Below are 19,798 nucleotides of genomic sequence, written 5' to 3'. Positions count from 1 at the left end.
GTGAAGCTTAAGGTAATTTACTAAGCTCTGGAACAAGTGCACTTGTGGTGCACAGTATATCTACCTTTAGTAAATCAACCCCATCATGTCTATTAGAACCCTTAAATATGACTTCCCACTTTGAAAACAAGTACGGTACTTTAAATTCATGCAGATGTGTATTTAAAGTGTATGGTATGACAATTTATTTTTCATTTCACATCAAGAAACACTGCAGGAGGTAGAGAAGATCTTTTCAAAGCGAGAAGATATCCCTTGGACCAGAGGTGCCCAACCAGTGGCCCGAGGAGCGCTCTGATGTGGCCCGCGACCTCCTGCTCTGGGATGGAATGAAATAGAATAGAATACTGTTATTAAAGTTTATTACTAAAATCACAGTGTGTATATATGGGCATATCTGTTATGCAGTGGTTACTGGGCTGCTTTCAAACTGATCTGCAGGTGCACATAAGTGCACCTGTGGGTTACCTGCACTGAGCCATAGACTTCTATTACCTGTGAGTTTGGTGTGCTGAGAGTAGAGTGGGCTCTATAGAGCCAAGTGGGCTGCCATTCACCAGCTCCGCTTATTGTGGCCCGTGACCAGTTACCAAGTCGTTTAAGTGGCCCTTGTTCTTCAAAAGGTTGGGCACCCCTGCCTTAGACAGTTGTCATCCAAATAGGTAATCCCATTGAAAGATTTCCTTCTGTCTTTTTGTGTCACAACTCAAAAATGTTGGATTTCTCTTCAGTAGGGATGAGCTCTGCCATGCTTGTATCCTAGTCCAAACCTGCCTGAGCAATCCCACCAGGAAATTGTCACGGCACACCGCCAATCATGGGCTGCTAAGGCATACCGCCCCACAAGGGGCATGTTTACATGCAGCTATGGGGAATGCCCCAGCCACTTATAATTGGCAGAGTGCTGTGACATCTTCTTGGTGGGATAGCTCAGGTAGGGTTTGGACTAGGATCCAAACATGCCATAGCTTATCCCTGAACCATCCCTTTCTGTACCAGAGACAAGGATCATTATGGCATCTGCTATGGATCTCCCCAGCAGAGACACAAAGCCAATAAAACCTTGCAGCGGTTCTCATGCCGCGTACACACGATCGGAAATTCCAACAGGAAAAGTCCAATGTGGGCTTTTGGTCAGAAATTCCGACCGTGTGTAGGCTCCATTGTAATTTTTCTGTCGGAATTTCCGCCAAGAAAAAATTGAGAGCTAGTTCTCAGTTTTGTTCGTCTGTATGCAATTCCGACGTGCAAAAAAAACCACGCATGCTCGGAATCAAGTCGACGCATGCTCGGAAGCATTGAACTTCATTTTTCTCGGCTCGTCGTAGTGTTGTACGTCACCGCGTACTTGAAGGTCGGAATTTTGTGTGACCGTGTGTATGCAACACAAGTTTGATCCAAAATTCTGTCGGAAAAAAAATCAAATTTTTCTTGTCGGAATTTCTGATCGAGTGTACGCGGCATCACCCTCTACCATTCTATCCAAAAGTAAAAAATGTGTCTTTACAAACACTTTAATAATAATAATGATTTATATCACCTAGATCTGTCAGAAAACACTTGTTAGTATTATACTGTGGCATTGGGAGAAACCGGTCCTGTAAAAAAGGTCACTTCTATGAGTACACTTTGATCCTTAGAGGGAGTGTTGGTATTTTTCAAGATAAGACAGCAGCCTACAGCAGTGAGGACTAGGGGATGACGTTAAGCCCCACTTGCTCTGTTATCAGCAGGTGCTATGTTACAAGTGCTTTAATACGGGTGATAATTACATGTCAAGCTTTTTATGCTTGGAAGACTTTAAAGACTCCACCACAAGTGAGACGGAGGATTTTCCTGACAGTCCTGATTTTCCAGGATACTTGATTTCACTGATCAGGTGCAGAGAAGTTGGTGCATTCTGTTTGTGGGAAAAATAAAATAGTTTTTTCTGTTTTCTTTCTTTTTTTTTCATGTTGTTCATGTTAAAAAATAGAAACAGTAAACAGGAAACAGGATACAAATGAATGATAATTTTGTGAACTTAATCCATGCTAACACACTTTTCAAAAGGATTAATGCAGCTCTAATACCTGTTCAGCGATGGTTAATCCTCACACAGTGTAAAAGCCACACTTGGTGACTTCAAATGAAAAACTGACTCACTGTATGATTAAGATATAAGAATGACTAATGGCCAGCTGTCTTTTTTTATAATCAACATTTTTATTATTATTAACTTCAACATTCCATACATTGTACATTCTTTTTTTTTATAATATACATAGGAATAAACATAGAATATCAACCAATATAGAATGCATAGAAATCCATATATGAAGGTACATATTCAGTACTGAAGCATACACACAACATTTCGTACATTGTACATTCTTATGTTCCATCATTTACATAAAAAACACAAATAAACATTGCAGGAAAAAACTAGACAGAATTGTCTTATGAAAAGCTCATTAATTATTCTACCCCCCCCCCCCTAAGAAAGAAAAGTAAAAAATAAAAAAATAAAAAAATAAAAAAATAAAAAATAAAGGGAAAGTTGAAAAATAAGATAATTACTGTATTTATTGGTGTATAACACTTACTTTTTTACCATGAAAATGGAGGGTAAACTGTGCCTGAGTGTTATACGCAGGGGGCTGTGGAAAGTTTTTTTTTACTGAAACTTCCCTTTTAAAGTTAGGGTGCGTGTTATACGCCAATAAATACAGTAGTTCACCTCCCCCCTCCACATCTCCCCTAGCTGCGGTGGAGTATGTCTGCTCTGTCCCTACACACTCCATTCCCTCTACTTAAATCGTGTGTTCTCCTACTGTGTCCTTCTATACCCTGACAAAAAAGGAGAGAGAAAAGAGAGGAGAAAAAAAAAAAAAAGCCCCACCATCCTGCTTCCAAAGAGGCCACTAATGGCTATTGTGTCTGTTCTTTTTATGTGAAAAAAAAAATGAATGACTAATGGCCAGCTTTCAAAGCTAAATTATTAAATCATAATTTTGTGTTGATATTTTTGTGATGACTGTGAGGTTGCTCTTCATTTCTTTGCTTCACTTTTAGGGATATCTGAAGCTGGCTGCATATGCTACAGTCACTGTTGGCTACCTAAAAGTTGTTTAAGATGAAATAAAGTGGTGGCTGGTGTTTTTTTTTGAGGGGGAGGGAGAGGCAGCAAACAACCACTCCCTCGGGTCGGCCGGCGGCACCTCCCCCCCCTGCAGCCAGCAAAACTCCCCTCTCGCGGGAGGACGGTCGATCAGACTTTAAAGCCCCGCACTTACCCCATCTAGGTAGTAGGTGGGCAGTGCATCCTACGAGCGATGGCGGTTTCCATCAGGTCTACTTCTCCTTTGGATCACGGCGGCTCATGCACGTCTCTTCCCTCCTCCTTCTAGGCATCCAATAGGATCGCCTGTCCTTTAAGCCAATTGGGTGACGAGTTTCAGCACACCCTTCCTGATTGACCAGGAGGAGAATCAGTGTGAAAATAGTGAATATTCATTCGGTAGTGTCACACAACTGGGTGGGCTTGGGGCGCAGTGCTCTGTGCCCTGAGCCCACCATTTTTGAAGCCTATTAGAGCCTCTAATCACGTGCTTAAACCCCACTTCCCCCCATTGTAATCCATGAATCCGGCGCCCCACATGTAGATTAGGAGGCCTGAAACATAGACAGTGGGGGGACACCTGTGCATCCCTAATGGATGGGCTGCCACTGATGAAATGTAAAGTGTATCTAAACACAAGAACAAAACCGCACTATATTGCAGTAGATGTGGTGGCTTTCGTTAGTTTGATTAGACGTTTTCCCTTTATTTTCATCTAGTGATCCTGCTGGTAAGACGGTTCCAGTCCTATGTATTTATGTGGGAACAACATTGTCACCCTAAGTTGCTCACCCCTGAATACACTATATAACACCTCCCCCTATCCATTTTAAATTGGGTAAAAATAATAATTCTTCTTCATTAGACATTTTTTGGGGTTGATTTACTAAAGGCAAATAGACTGTGCACTTTGCAAAGTGCAGTGGAACTCTACAAGTGCAGTTGCTCCAGAGCTAGTAAATGAGGTAAACTTTGCAAAAATTACCCAATCACGGGCAAGGAAAATAAAAAATTGCATTTCTGCTTGCACATGATTGAATGACGGAAGTCAGGAGAGCTTCTGCTTATTCACTAAGCTCTGGAGCAACTAGTAAATCAACCCCTTAGGGCTCTTTAACACTGGTAGCAGTGCTTTCTGCAAGAGATCCCTTTTAGAGGGAGATACAGATATATATATATATATAGCAGTAGCTGAAAGGCTTTCAGGAAGATATCCCGTCACCAACTGAATATCTGCTTTTTTCTTTTTTAGGAGGCTTTTGTATTTTAATACCACACCACAATTTCAATGGGTGAGTTTGACAGGCAGTATTTCCCGCCAAACCCTGCAGTCTGATAACAAATTGCAGTGGTCATGAGGCTTTTGCCTGTGTACAGCCCTGTCCGACTGTAATAATAGAATTTAGGTAGTCAGCCAGGAGGCGGTAAAACCATGGTTCAGTAGCCTGTTTTTTTTTACTGCCCCCAAGCTGCCTGTATTAAAGGGTCCTTAGGGTATAGACACCTTTCAGGGTCTCATCTTCAAGTGATTCCCCCACTGCTCAGGAATGAGTACTGAGAATAGAATTTACACATGTCTGCAGTGTACCTGATAGATGTGCTGGGCTGCGCTGTAGTAAGCCGGAGGGAATAGACTACTGAATATTAGTTACATTAGTACCAACACAATGCCTAGTGCCAAGTAATTATGAGGTTCTGACTTGCCGCTACCATGGATTTGAGGTGAATCCTGTGGGTTCAATATTCATGATCCTGGCTTATTTACATGCAGATTTGCCTGCGAGCATTGTTTTTAAACCATACTGCATTACTAAGTCTTTGAAATATTGCCAATACAGTTAAAGGCACCTATTAAAAAGGGTTTGGACAAGTCAGCCCCTCACTATAAAAAGGGGGCAAGGTCAGTTTTTGAAGCTGCTGCAGGGAAGAAACAGGGAAGGCTGACTAACAGCATATGGAAAGGTTAGGGTCAGTTAGGAAAATATACTTTATTTCTGATTGCTAGCTCTTTGAGCAATCAAGCTCCTTACTGTTTTTCTTCTTATATGATATACATTAGTACATTGGCTTGTCATGAATACAATTCATAACTTCAATTTTATTTAAAAAAAAATATTACTTGGTAAAAGCCACACTGATCACAGTTGTCTGTGGCATAGTACACTTACCACAGAAAAAAACAGTGAGAGATCCCTCTAAGGCCCCTTTCACACTGGGACGGGGGCGGTGTCGGCGGTAAAGCACCGCTATTTTTAGCGGCGCTTTACCGCCAATTTCATGCCGCTAGCGTGGCCGTTTTACCCCCCGCTAGCGGCCGAGAAAGGGTTAAGAACCACCGCAAATCGCCTCTGCAGAGGCGCATTCCCAGCGGTATAGCCGTGGTGTCCCATTGATTTCAATAGGCAGGAGCGGTGAAGGAGCGGTATACACACCGCTCCTTCACTGCTCCAAAGGACCTTTTTTACCGTCCAGCTAGCGCACCACTCCAGTGTGAAAGCCCTCTGGGCTTTCACACTGGAGAAACAGCAGCAGCTGTTAAGGGTCGGTTTGCAGGCGCTATTTTTAGCGCAATAGCACCTGCAAAATAACCCAGTGTGAGAGGGCTCTAAGGCCCCGTACACACGACCGAGGAACTCGATGTGCCAAACACATCGAGTTCCTCGTTGAGTTCAGTGTGGAAGCCGCCGAGGAACTCGGCGGGCCGACTTTTCCTATTGACTAACGAGAAAATAGAGAACATGTTCTCTTTTTGGCCCGACGAGGCTTCCTCGCTGAAAAGTGTACGCACGACCGAGTTTCTCACCAGAATCCAGCTCCGACCGAGTTTCTGGCTGAATTCTGCTGAGAAACTCGGTCGTGTGTACGGGGCCTAACAGACTACAGTAGTATTCTCTTTTTTTTTTCACAATCAAAGGTTTTTGATTGAAGTTTGTTACAACAACAAGTTAGTATTCTCATGCTGAAAACATAGGCCAGCCAGCAGTCAGAGGCAGAGCACTCCAGCCCATTGCACAAACTTCCTCTTTCCCTTTACGCTTCTATTCTTTAGGGCAGTGGTTCTCAGCCTTGTAGAGAAAAGGGCCCGCCCAGGGCTTCCAGACTCCCGCAGCATTTTTTACTGACAAAACATGGAAACACTGACAATACCTATAACAAAGTAATTTGCTTGATTTACACTTAAAAAGTCAACACAGCATGAAATTATCATGCCGCGTACACATGACCGTTTTTCATGATGAGAAAAATGCAATTTTTTTAAATTGGCCGTGAAAAACGGTCGTGTGCATGCTCCAGAGCAGTTTTCTCATTGAGAAATATGCCCGATTTTTTTTTTTAGAACCTGCTATATTTTTTCTCGTCTTTTTTTAGGCAAGTTATGAGACGGGGAAATTAGCAAAACCAGCCCAAACAGCGGCGCCATTAAAATGGAACTTCCACTTCATAGTGCCGTCGTACATGTTGTCGTACGTGTTGTATGTCACCGCGCTTTGCTCAAGCTTTTTTTTTTCACGTTTTTAACATGTGTATGCAAGGCAGGCTTGAGAGGAATCACGACAAATCACATCAAGAAAAACGTAGTTTTCTTGCATGACATGAATAACGGTCGTGTGTACGCGGCATCAGCCCCTAATATTTACTGGCAGTTGTAAAAAAAGTCTCCGATTTTTACAAACTGTCAGTAAATTTACTTGCGGTTGGCAACCCTGGGTCCATCCAAAATATGTGTTACTATAATTTAAATACACACAATGACAGACATAGTTTTTCTATGTCAACCTTTATTTTTTCTCATTCTTGCTCTGCCTTTTTATCTCCTTCTTTCTTCTCACTCTCTCTTTCTCATTCTCGTTCTCTCCTTCCTTTCTTATTTCTCTCTCTCATTTTCTTTCCCTCCTGATTCTTGCTCCCTCCGTCTCTCTCCCTCTCTTTTTTTTTTCACTATGTCTCTGTCTGGTTTATTCTTTCTTTGTTGCTTGTACTGCTTCTCTCTCTCTCTCATTTTCTCTCTCTCTCTACTAAGTAATTAGAGTAAGCTTCCTATCATGGGTAACACCTTTACCAAGTAGTGCAATATGGACACCACCTACTACTAAGTAGCTATGTTTATTCTGCATGAGCAGGTCTTGATTCATCCTTGATTGCAGTAACATAGCAAAATCATCAAAAAGCTTTCTCCATTGAAACTGCAGTGTTGCATAATTGAAGTACATTTTCAGTCAGTGTCTGTATTATTTACTACAGTACTGACTGATTTTTGTATCAGTCCTGCTCTGTTGAGTTATGTCACAATGTCTCAGTGTAGTATTTTGCATATGACATATGGCAGTGAAATATATATGAATGAGTAAACAATCCCCTCAGTGAAAAATGACTGCTGGTGGTGATACAGAGTAATGCCCCGTACACACAATCGGATTTCCCGTCGAAATAAACTCTGAAGGGTTTTTCTGAAGGAATTCCGATCAAGCTGTCTTGCATACACACGAACACACGGTGACGTACAACACTATGACAAGCCAAGAATAATGAAGTTCAATGCTTCCAAGTTTTTTTCTCTGTCGGAATTCCATACAGACGAACAGAATTTCCGAAATAAATGTTTTCCTTTAAAAAAAACAAACATGTTGGCCCGGATTCACAGAAAGCGGGCGCACATTACGCCGCCGTAGTGCAAATAATATACGATACGCCGACGCAGCGCAGAAAGGCAAGCATGGAATTCACAAAGCCAATGCTGACAAAACTGTGCAGGGTTTCGAAGGCGTAAGTCGGCGTAGGTGGAAGTTGGCGTGAGCCATGCAAATGAGGCGTGACCCCATGCAAATGAAGGTCCGAGCGCCAGACAAGTACATTTAACGAACTGCGCATGCGTCGTGCCGTGGACGCATCCCCCTGCGAATGCTCACAAACACGTCGGAACAACTGCCTAAGATACGTCGGATCACTGCCTACGCCATGAACGTATTCTACGCCCAGCCAGACTCACGTCCAACGTAAACTACGTAAAATACGCCGGCTTGTATTCCTTGGTGCAGACCTTTGCATGTCTGCTACTGGGTTACACCTCCTTTATGGGGCTTAACTTTACGCCGAGCGTACAACTTCCACGCACATCGCGTAGCCTGCGTTGGGCGCACTTACGTTTGTGAATCGCCGTATTTCCCTCATTTGCATATTTGAATAGAAAATCAATGGGAGCGCCACATGCGTCCAGCCTAAATATGTGCCCACGCTACGCCGGCGTAGGCAAGTTACGTCGGCGGGATGAAGCCTATTTTTAGGCGTATCTTAGTTTGTGGGTCCGGCGCACAGATACGATGGGGCCTATTTGCACTTACGCGGCGTATCTTGAGATACGTCGGCGCAAGTTCTTTATGAATCCAGGCCGTTCTCTTTTTAAGTCTGTTGGAATTTCCGACGGGTAATAGTCAGATGGGGCATACACATGGTCGGAAAATCCGATGAAAATATTCTGTCAGTACGCGGCATAAGGGTGTGCCAAGGGAGCAGATGCTATGTCTTCAGCCTTGTAGTGCTGGGTTTGTTGTTGCAGTGAGTGTTACATAGGGATGAGCCGAACACCCCCCCCCCCCCGGTTCGGTTCGCTGCAGAACATGCGAACAGACAAAACAATTTGTGCGAACATGCAAACCCTATTAAAGTGTATAGGACACGAACGTGAAAAATCAAAAGTGATAATTTTAAAGGCTTATATGCAAGTTATTGCCATAAAAAGTGTTTGGGGACCCGGGTACTGCCCCAGGGGACATGTATCCATGCAAAAAAAAGTTTTAAAACAGCCATTTTTTCAGGAGCAGTGATTTTAAGAATACTTAAAGTGAAACAATGAAAATGAAATATTCCTTTTTCAATATTTTACCTGGGGGTCCGCTTAGTCTGCTTGTAAAGAAGCGCACTTTTCCCATGTTTATAACAGTACCGCAGCAAAATTACATTTAGAAAGGAAATTGCTCGCGGCTGTAATGTATTGCCGGATCCCAGCAATATACAGTGCCTTGCAAAAGTATTTACCCCAAATTTTTCGTGTTTTGTTGCCTCACAACCTGGAATTAACATGGATCGTTTGAGGATTTGCATTATTTAATTTACAGAAGATGCCCACAACTTTGAAGATGTGTTTTTTTTTATTGTGAAGCAATCAACAAATAGGACAAAATAACAGAAAAAGTCAATGTGCATAACTATTCACCCCCCTAAAGCCAATATTTTGTAGAGCCAGCTTTTGTGGCTATCACAGCTCCAAGTCGCTTTGGATAAGTCTCTATGAACTTGCCATATCTTACCACTGGGATTTTTGCCCATTCCTCCTTACAAAACTGCTCCAGCTCCTTTAAATTGGACAGTTCATAGGAACTGGGGTGCAGAAAAATGGTAGTATGGGCTCTGGAGTGATGAGTCTAAATTTTAAATATAAGGCTGTAGCAGGAAGCAGTTTGTTCGCCAAAGGGCTGGAGAGTGGTACAATAATGAGGCAACAGTGAAGCATTTTGGAGATTCCCTGCAAGTTTGGGGCTGCATTTCTGCAAATGGTGTGGGAGATTTGGTCATCAATGGTGTCCTCAATGCTGAGAAATACAGGCACATACTTATCCATCATGCCATACCATGCTTTGTGATTGGCCCCAAATTTGGTCTGCAGCTTGACAACTACTCCAAATATACAGCCAATGTCAATAAGAACTATCTTCATATCTTCAGCATAAAGAACAAAGAGTTCTGGAAGTGATGGCTTGGCTCCCATAGAGCCCTGATCTAAAAGTCATTGAGTCTGTCTTGGATTACACGGAGAGACAGAAGGATGCTAGGCAGCCTACTTCCACACAAGTTCTGTGGTTAATTCTCCAACATGTATGGAACAACCTACCTGCCGAGTTCAAAAACAGTGTGCAACTCTATCTAAAAGAGGAGCAGGGGGTACCAGAGGAGCATGAGGGTACAGATGAGCAGGGTGGACCAGATGTGCATGGGGGAACAGAGGAGCAGGAGAGGAACGCAGAAGCATGTGGGGGAACAGAGAAGCATGTGGGGGACCAGAGGAGCATGGGGACCAGAGAAGCAGGGGGGTACAAGAGGAGCATAGGGGGGACCAGAGAAGCATGAGGGTACAGAACAGCATGGAGGGACCAGAGGAGCAGGAGGCGAACGCATAAGCATGTGGGGAAACAGAGAAGCATGTGGGGGACCAGAAGAGCATGGGGGACCAGAGGAGCAAGGGGGACCAGAGAAGCAGGGGGAGGACCAGAGGAGCACAGGGGGGGAGCATGGGGGAGGGGATAGATAGCTGACTCAACAGCTATGGCCTGGGAGTTCTCCCTTTGCTGCCTAATCTTGTCCCATTATGGGGGGGGGGGCACCAAACTGATTCTTTGCCCTGGGTGAGGTAATGTCTAGCTTCCCCACTGGTACTGCCTATAAGAGAAATAAAGTAGAATGGCTAATGGCTAGTGAACAGGGGGGGGGGGGGGGGCTGGCCATCGGGGTTGGCTGGCCCTTTTGTCCAGCCGGCATGGGAGAGACCTGTCACCTGTCATAGTGGGCCAGTTTGGATGAAGTCCAGGGCCAAATTTTAGTCCCAGTCCAGCCCTGAACGCTCACAATTAAGTGAGGTTTTTCTTTTGCAGGTAACACTTATTTTTTGGGTTATTGTACATTGTAAAATTGTTTCTGCTAGTTTTTGGGAGTTAAGCTAGTTTTAAAAAGGACATGGGGAGCTGGACACTTCCATTGGGATTCTTTTAAAGCAAAAACTATTTAACAAAAAGAAGAAATGCCTTTAAGTTATATTTTTTGTTATGGAACAGTAACATTTTTACGGCCTGCGTGAGCAAAATCATATTCTGGCATCAAATAGTTTGCTTGTGTAACTGAATGTTTTTACTTCTTCATTTAGCTTGGCCAAAAAATACTGCAGCAGCACTCCAATTTGATTCACTTCAAATTCAAATTAACCCCCTTGGCGGTAAACCCGAGCGTGACTCGGGGTTGATTTTTTATGCTAGGATCGGTAACCCTGAGTCACGCTCGGGCTGGACGTGCAGAGTGTGCAGCGGCGTGGCTTACCTTTCGCTGGATCCACAGGCAAGTTACTTACCTTGTCCCTGGATCCAGCGATGCCACCCCGCTGTGTGAGCGAGCGGGACCTCCTCGCTTGATTCACAGTCTCCCCGTGTGCCGCCGATCTCCGTTCCCTGCGACGTTACGACGCACGGGAGCGGAGAACGGCGCCAAATTAAAAAAAGTAAACAAACACTTTACATACAGTATACTGTAATCTTATAGATTACAGTACTGTATGTAAAAAATACACCCCCCCATTGCCCCTAGTGGTCTGCCCAGTACCCTACATGTACTTTTGTATAATAAAAAATGTTCTTTCTGCCTAAAAACTGTAGATTGTCCAAAAGTGTCCCTTTATGTCAAAAATGGTTTTAGATCAGCTAGAAAACAGCGATAATAAATTACAATCACTTGCAGAAATGTGCGATAGCGATTTGTGGGGAAATTCGTCATAAAAAAATAATAATAATGACAGCGACAATTCTGCAACTGAGCAAATTTCAGTGATTTTGAGTTGATTACATTATTGAATAATTTTTATTATAATTATATTATTATTTGTTATAATTATTTATAATTATTTATTATATTATAATTTATAATTTTGTTTTAAAAAAAAAATCATACCCGGGATGCCTACAAGACTCTTGCTTGGTCAGATTTAAGTGAGTTATTTCTAAAAATTACAGGCCTACAGTATAAATTTCCTTGCAAAATAATTGTACCGCTTTTGGTACGTAATTCCAGACAGAATCATACCGCCAGGGAGGTTAAGGGGTTTTGGCTGGGACACATGATCTTTATCAAGGAGTAATACTGTAGGTCTACTTTACCAGTTGAAGTAGCAGCCACAACAGATCTAAAAGCTTTAGTAGAATTACTGTAAATACATAAAAAAAATGGGGTTCAGTTGCAGAAACATTGCGTGGCGTCTTTACAGTAAGTACCGAAATATGCCGCAAACATTATAAATTTGCTGGCTGAGGTCCAGCCGTGAAAACTTTATGTGGTAACCTTTAAAGTGCTGGAGCACCAAAATAGTCCAGAAAACATCGCAAGAGATGGTAATGGTAGCATTTATAATTTTTTTTTTTTTTTTTAGGGAAGCAGGAAAGATGACAATTACAATTTTAATCTGTAGCATTATAAGCAGGGGTCTAGCAGTCTTTGGCAATCAAATTCAGCTCCAGAAGGTTTACCTCCCTTCATGACTAGGGATGAGCCGAACACCCCCCCGTTCGGTTCGCACCAGAACCTTTGCGTGGACACTTAGAACCCCATTGACGTCTATGGGACTCGAACGTTCGAATTCAAAAGTGCTAATTTTAAAGCCTAATATGCAAGTTATTGTTGTAAAATGTCTTTGAGAACCCGGGTCTTGCCCCAGGGAACATGTATCAATGTAAAAAAAGTTTTAAAAACGGTTGTTTTTTCAGGAGCAGTGATTTTAATGATGCTTAAATAAAATTAAAAAAAAAAAAAAATGAAAAATGTCTTTAAATATTGTACCTGCTGGGTGTCTATAGTATGCCTGTGAAAACATCTTTGAGAACCCGGGTCTTGCCCGAGGGAACATGTATCAATGGAAAAAAAGTTTTAAAAACGGTCGATTTTTTTCAGGACACCTGAAAAAACGACCGTTTTTAAAACTTTTTTTTCTATTGATACATGTTCCCTCGGGCAAGACCCGGGTTCTCAAAGACGGTTTCACAGGCATACTATAGACACCCAGCAGGTACACTATTTAAAGGAATTTTTCATAATTTTTTATTTTTTATTTAAGCATCATTAAAATCACTGCTCCTGAATCTTTAGGTGCAAACTACAGAGCACACGGCCAGTACACACCAAGTAGCTTTAGGTGCAAACTACAGAGCACATGGCCAGTACACACCAAGTAGCTTTAGGTGCAAACTACAGAGGACACAGGCAATAAACCACGTAAGAATACTGCAGCTAGCACAATCACCTGCCTGCCAGTAAATTAGGAAGAACTGATCTAGCTAAACTATACAGTGTATAAATATATGTACAACACCTGGGATGTATATATATCCTCTACACACTGTAACATTAACTGACTAGCCTGCCTGCCTGCCTGCTCTATCTACCTGCAAAAAATGACACTCTCTCTGTCCTCTCCTAACCACCGCAACACACTACACAAGGCCGACTTGTAGGCGGCCTTTTATAGTGTGGGGCGTGTACTAAACCCCCTGAGCCATAATTGGCCAAAGCCATCCTGGCTTTGGCCAATTATGGCTCTCCGTTTTTTGCAAGCTGTGATTGGCCAAGCATGCGGGTCATAGTGCATGCTTGACCAATCATCAGCCATTGATGCCACAGTGAATTATGGTGTGTGAAACGTAACTCGAATTTGGCGCGAACGACCCGTTTTGTCCATATTTCAACGAACGATCAAACATACGATGTTTGAGTCGAACATGAGTTCGACTCGAATACGAAGCTCATCCCTATTCATGACCATTTTTTGCAATATGGCACTGCATTATTTTAACTGACAATTGCGCGGTCATGCAACACTGTACCTAGTAGATTTCATTTGGTGGTATTTGTTCATCTCCGCTGTTTTTATTTTTTGCGCTTTAATCAAAAAAAGACCACCAATTTTGAAAAAAATACAGTATTTTTTACTTTCTGCTATAAAACATATCCAATAAAAAATGGAAAAATCAAATTTCTTTATCAATTTAGTCCAATATGTATTCTGTTACATATTTTTGGTAAAAAATTCCAATAAACGTATAATGATTGGTTTGTGCAAAAGTTATAGCATCTACAAACTATGGGATATTTATATTCATTAATAATTATCTTCAATTTTTTTTTACTAGTATTGGTGGCAATCAGTGACTTAGCGGGACTACAATATTGCGGCGGACAGTCGGGACACTAACAGACATTTTTGACACTTTTGGGGACCAGTGACACCAAGGCAGTGATAAGTTTTAAAAAATATGTACTGTCACTGTACTAATGACACTGGCAGGAAAGAGGTTAACATCAGGGGCGATCAAGGAGCCTGAAAATGGTGCCAGCAAGGAGAAAGCATGAGCTCCAGGAGAAACCCATTCTTATGGGAAAAGCTTAGCCACCCGGCCCCCTGACTCGCATGTATGACCCACCGTGGAAACAGAGCAGCGCCAAGTGAGACGGGTCATGGCCCCGGGAGCAGAGCTATAGGTGGGGGGCAGATAGCAGAGGATGATCCCTGGAGATGAAGACACTCTGAGGCGTTGAGAGACAGAGAGTGTAGTGCAGAAGTCCAGACAAAACCGGCTGCTCAGAGAGTGTCTGGCCTGACTCAGCGTAGCTTGGAAAAAGTCGAAGAGGCTCGACCGAGACCTTACTGGTGACCAGAGAAGTCACCAAAACAGAGAACGGAAATGGAGTCTGAGACGGACACAGTGATTGTCAAGAGAGGGTGAGAGGAAGAAACACAAATGGATAAAAAGAAAAGAGGATGGCCATATATGGTCGAATTTCAAAAGACTTTCCTTTTGAAAATCCCAAATTTTGTGCGTTTTGTGATCCGATGGTGCCACCATTGATTTTGAAATTCGACCAACCAAGCCTTCAATTTCACCTCATGTTGCTACAGAAAATAATTTTCGTGGCTGGGGATGTTCTTTTCTTTCTAGAAATTGTATTTTCTTGCACTCATGCGCATTTCTTTTTCAATTAAATTTTTCGCACAATTCTCCCATCATTGATTAGAAAATATTTTAATTTTTCCAAAAATTTCCAACATGCCAGATTACTCAAATTCGATGGCTGCATAAAAATTGGCTGTTGCTGCAACCCACTAATGGTGCGAAATTCAAACGAAAGTTCTTAGATCAAATTTTCAAAAGAAAATTATTTTTCTAAATTTGACTCAACAAATCCATTTATATCATATACAAAGTCCCACATACCGAAGACCCTGGAAACAGCAACACATTTCAAAGAACCAAAAACTTTTCATCCAAAAGAAGACTATGACTGCTTTAATTAGCAGCTCCCCCTACAGAGTTGTGAGTTCTTATTTTTGATTATCTCTTTTCTTTTTTGAGTTTGTCCTTATGTTTTTTTCTGCTCTTGGTTGACATTCATATCAAAAGAACTGTTTGCTCATACACTATGCACTAAGCTGAGCTCAAGTAAATATGAAACATTAAGGTGGCAGACTTCTGGAGCTTAAAGAGCTGAGAAAGCTGAATGAAAGTGTCATAGAACGGAGCTGATACACCAATGACGGAGCAGGGATAACAAAATAAAGGAGAGTGAAATCAAATAACAGTAAAGTGTGTGGGGCTGGAAAAAATTGGATAAGGAAAGTGGAAAAAGTGACAAATTAAGATCAACCATCTACCCGTCAAGTTGACAAGGATTTAAGGAGCCACTTAAAGTACCTGAATTTTTTTTAAATACAATCAAAACTTTCCCTAAAGAAAAGTGGAATTGTAGAACAATACAAGGATACAGAGATAAGGAAGGAATCATACAATCATATAATGAGGGACAAACCAGTGAAAGGCAGGGGCAAACCCTCCCAAAATAAGTGCAAATATATGACCCAAGAGGAAAACCCTGATAGCTCAACCACTTAAAAGACAATTAGGAGCCCATGGAAAACAACTGGTTGGGCCAAGTAATGGGCAGAACCAGCAATCATTGGGAGTAAGTATAATTAACCAATCAAAAGAAGAGTTACAGATAGAGAGCGACTCCGAAGGAAGAAATAGAGAAGATCAAAGAATAAAAGAATTAAAAAAAATATATAGAAATATTGGACATGTTCGCAAAACTCGAACACTCCCTGAAGATGGATATGGCAACATTACATGGTGATCTGGGTTAGATATTAATATGGGTAGAATACACGGAAGAAAAATTGGATACACATGCCCTAGAAATAAAAGAGCTTAAAGAACAAATGAAAAAGTTACAAATTAAAAAAGGAAACATGTACAGAATGGAAGACAAGGAAAATCGAAAAAGAAGAAAAAATCTAAGAATCCGGGGCCTCCCAGAAACAACACAAGAAGAAGATCTGATATAGTGGAAAAAGTATTTGGTTGTTTAATAGAAACAACAACAACAGACACATTTAAGATAGAAAGAGTGCAAAGGATGAGAAAACCCCAAAATATAGCCAAGGAGATTCCAAGAGACGTCATAATAAGATTTCACTAGTACGACGATAAAGTACAGATATGGGAGAAGTTGAGAACAACACACCCAATAAAGTTTGAAGGCGTTGCCCTTCAGATATTTGCTGATCTAGCGCCAGAGGGTGAGGAGATGGGGGGAAAGGGAGTCTCTTGAAATGAGCATGGGAATTATTAACCCGGGTCTCTGAAATCTGGATCCTCGCAATCAGTGCCCATTGGCCCCATCCGGTTTCATATATCTCATTAGAGAAAGAAGAGTAAATTTAGAGAAGAATGAGAAGTGGAGGGGAGGGGAGGGGAGGGGGGAGATGGGCACATAGATACCTAAGATGACAGCAATACATTTTCTAACTTATAATGTAAGGGGCCTAAATACACCAGCGAAAAGACACAAAATATTAAAAGAAATTAAACAATACTCAGTGGGAATAATATTCCTCAAGGAGACACATATTTCCCATGACACAAATATAAAATGATATTCAAAAGAACATCCAACATGGTACTATGGAGACTCAACAACAAAAAGAGCAAAGGGAGTTGCTATAGGAATGGCCAAAGACATACAATTTACCGTAAAAGATAGGATGGTATATTTCTACTTTTAAAGGGAAAGCTATATAATATAGAATGCACATTATTAATAATATACAAAATGTATATAGCGCCAACAGTTTACGCAGTTCACAATGTAAGAGGGAGGGGGGACAGCACAATTACAGTACAGTTCAATACAGAAGATACAGGAAGGCCCTGCTCGTAGAGCTTACATTCTAAAGGGAGGGGGTGCTGGTACAAAAGGTAATAGCTGCAGAGAATGATTTGATGGGGGTGGCTCAGGGATAGTTGTTAGGTGAGTGTGGGATAGGCTTCTCTGAATAAATGAGTATTCAGGGATCTCGTAAAGTGGAGAGGTTAGGGGCTGATCGGACATACCAGGGCAGGGAGTTACAGAGGATGGGAGAGGCTCTAGAGAAGTCCTGAAGGCAAGCATGGGAGGAGGTAACAAATGAGCTAGAGAGCAGGAGTTCCTGGGAGGAGCAAAGGGGACGATTTGGGCGATATTTGCAGATGAGATTGGTGATGTAGATGAGGCTCTGTTGTGAATGGCCTTGTATGTTGTGGTTAGCATTTTGAATTTTATACGGTGGGGTAGGGGAAGCCAGTAAAGGGATTGACATAGAGGAGCAGCAGTCACGGATCGGTTAGTGAGGTGTATTAGTCTAGCAGCAGAATTTATAATAGTCTGAAGGGTGCATATTCTGCGTAAGGGTAGGCCATTAAGGAGAGAGTTGCAGTTGTCAAGGTGGGAAATAATCAAGGAGTGAATAAGTTGCTTTGTGGTGTCATTAGTCAGGATGGGTCTAATTCTGTAGATGTTGCGAATATTAGGGCGGCAGAATTTAGCCCATGATTGGATGTGGGGGCTGAAGGAGAGGTCAGAGTCAAGGATTACACCCAGAACCCTGGCATGTGTGGAGGGACCAATGGTTGTGTTGTTAATCTTAATGATAAAGTCATGGGGGGGGAACCGGGAAGGAGGAAATATAGCAAGATCAATTTTAGAAAGATTGAGTTTGAGGAAGCGGTGTGACATCCATACCAATATGTAATTCAGTAAGTTTGAGATCCATGAGGAGATTGAGGGAGTGAGTTGAGGAGTGAAGAGATAGATTTGGGTGTCGTCGGCATAGAGGTGGTATTATAAGCCATGGGAGGTTATCAACTGGCCCAGGAAAGAGGTATAGAGTGAGAATAGGAGGGGCCCAATGGCTGCTGAGAACCCACTCAGTGAAGGGTCTGGCACATAATATTATTGGTCCTTCTAATCCAGCTGAGCTAAGTCTAAAGGTCAGGCAGTGCATTATGGTTACAAAGAATTAGTTCTGCGAATTTCCACATTCATTCACTGTCACCACCAACATCACAGGGTTTGCCTCATACCCGTGATGGGGCTGAACCCAGTCCTTACCCTAGTTAAGAATGCATAAGTATAATCATAATAATAATGCATATCCTGTAGCCACGATGGGACTGAAGTCACTGGGGAGGTAAGACACTGCTCAGTGTCTCCTAGTCACCAGCTGGGATTCTCTGTATCCCCCCCCCCCACCCAGGGATGTCTGCTTACCCCACTTCCCTGACAACTGGGGAAAAGACTCACACCTCTGGGAGGTAACCTTGCCCCAACACCTGCCAACACTGACAAAGAAACCTTCAGAAATTGCTAAAATAAACCCCCTAACACCTCCCAAGGGGCTGCAGGCTCCAGATTGTGTCACATGGTGTTGCACCCCCCCCCTCCTCCAAAAAAACCCTGACAACCCTCTCTGCCCTGGGTGCTATGCCTGGCTGCTGAGCCCCTTTCCCCTTTTGGTACTTCTATACTGCTCCTCCTCCACAGGGCTGAAATCACATTCCTTTACAACACAGTCAGACAGCCACAATCTGCACATGGTGTATCTGCCTATTGCAACTACACTGCCATTTTGACTGGAGAATTTCACAGGTCTGAACAGCAACAGAAAAGCGAGATATACCCTGTGAAGGATGACAGACTGTGTGCAAAGTAATGTGATTTCTAGACATGTGCAATTTGTTTAGTTCCAAATTAGTTTAACGAATTTCGACAAATTCATTCATTCGGAAATATCCAAATGAACAAAAACCTGTTTAACAAATTATTCTGAATATTTATAAATTTGAGCTGTAAAAAATTCAAATATCTGAAATAATAACTAAAAACGTAACTATAACTAACTGTTAAATTCTAGGTATTGGAATTTCCTTTCAAATTTGGCAGTGAACGTAACAAATACTAATTTATCCAAAATAATGAATACCATATGTAAACTAATGGAACGTAACAAATTAATAATAATAAATAACAATAATAAAAACATTTTATTATTTATTATTAATTCGTTCCATTCCATTTGTTTAGATGCAGCATTAGTTTTTTCGGATAATTCATAACTTTGGATAAATTTGTATTCATTACATTCACTAACAGCCAAATTTGAAAGGAAATTCCAATACCTATGATTTAATAGCTAGTTATTGTTAGTAAGTTCTTTTGAATTTTCTGATTTTCTTTCTTAATTTGGGATTTTCGAATTTATGAATTTTCAAATATACGAATTGCGATCATAACGAATGACCCGAAAAACGAAAAAAGACAGAAACGAAAACAAACACATTTTTCGGCAGTGCACATGTCTAGCACTGATTTCAGTCCTGTGTAGTGTGGAGGGGACTGGGAGGAGCTGTATACAGTGCTGGGATGGGAAAGGAGGTCTGCCAAGTGACCTGTCAGGGGTCCCTGTCCTCTGATTCTCCAGCGGTGATCCCTGTCCTCTGATGTAAGGAGGAACTCTGGAAACCCAAAACTCTTATGCCACTTTGAGTTTCTTGGCGCGCGGTGGGTGTATCTGCACGCACG

This window comes from Rana temporaria, chromosome 2, assembly GCF_905171775.1.
Source record: "Rana temporaria chromosome 2, aRanTem1.1, whole genome shotgun sequence".
Lineage (NCBI taxonomy): Eukaryota > Metazoa > Chordata > Amphibia > Anura > Ranidae > Rana > Rana temporaria.
This window is presented reverse-complemented; position numbering follows the sequence as displayed.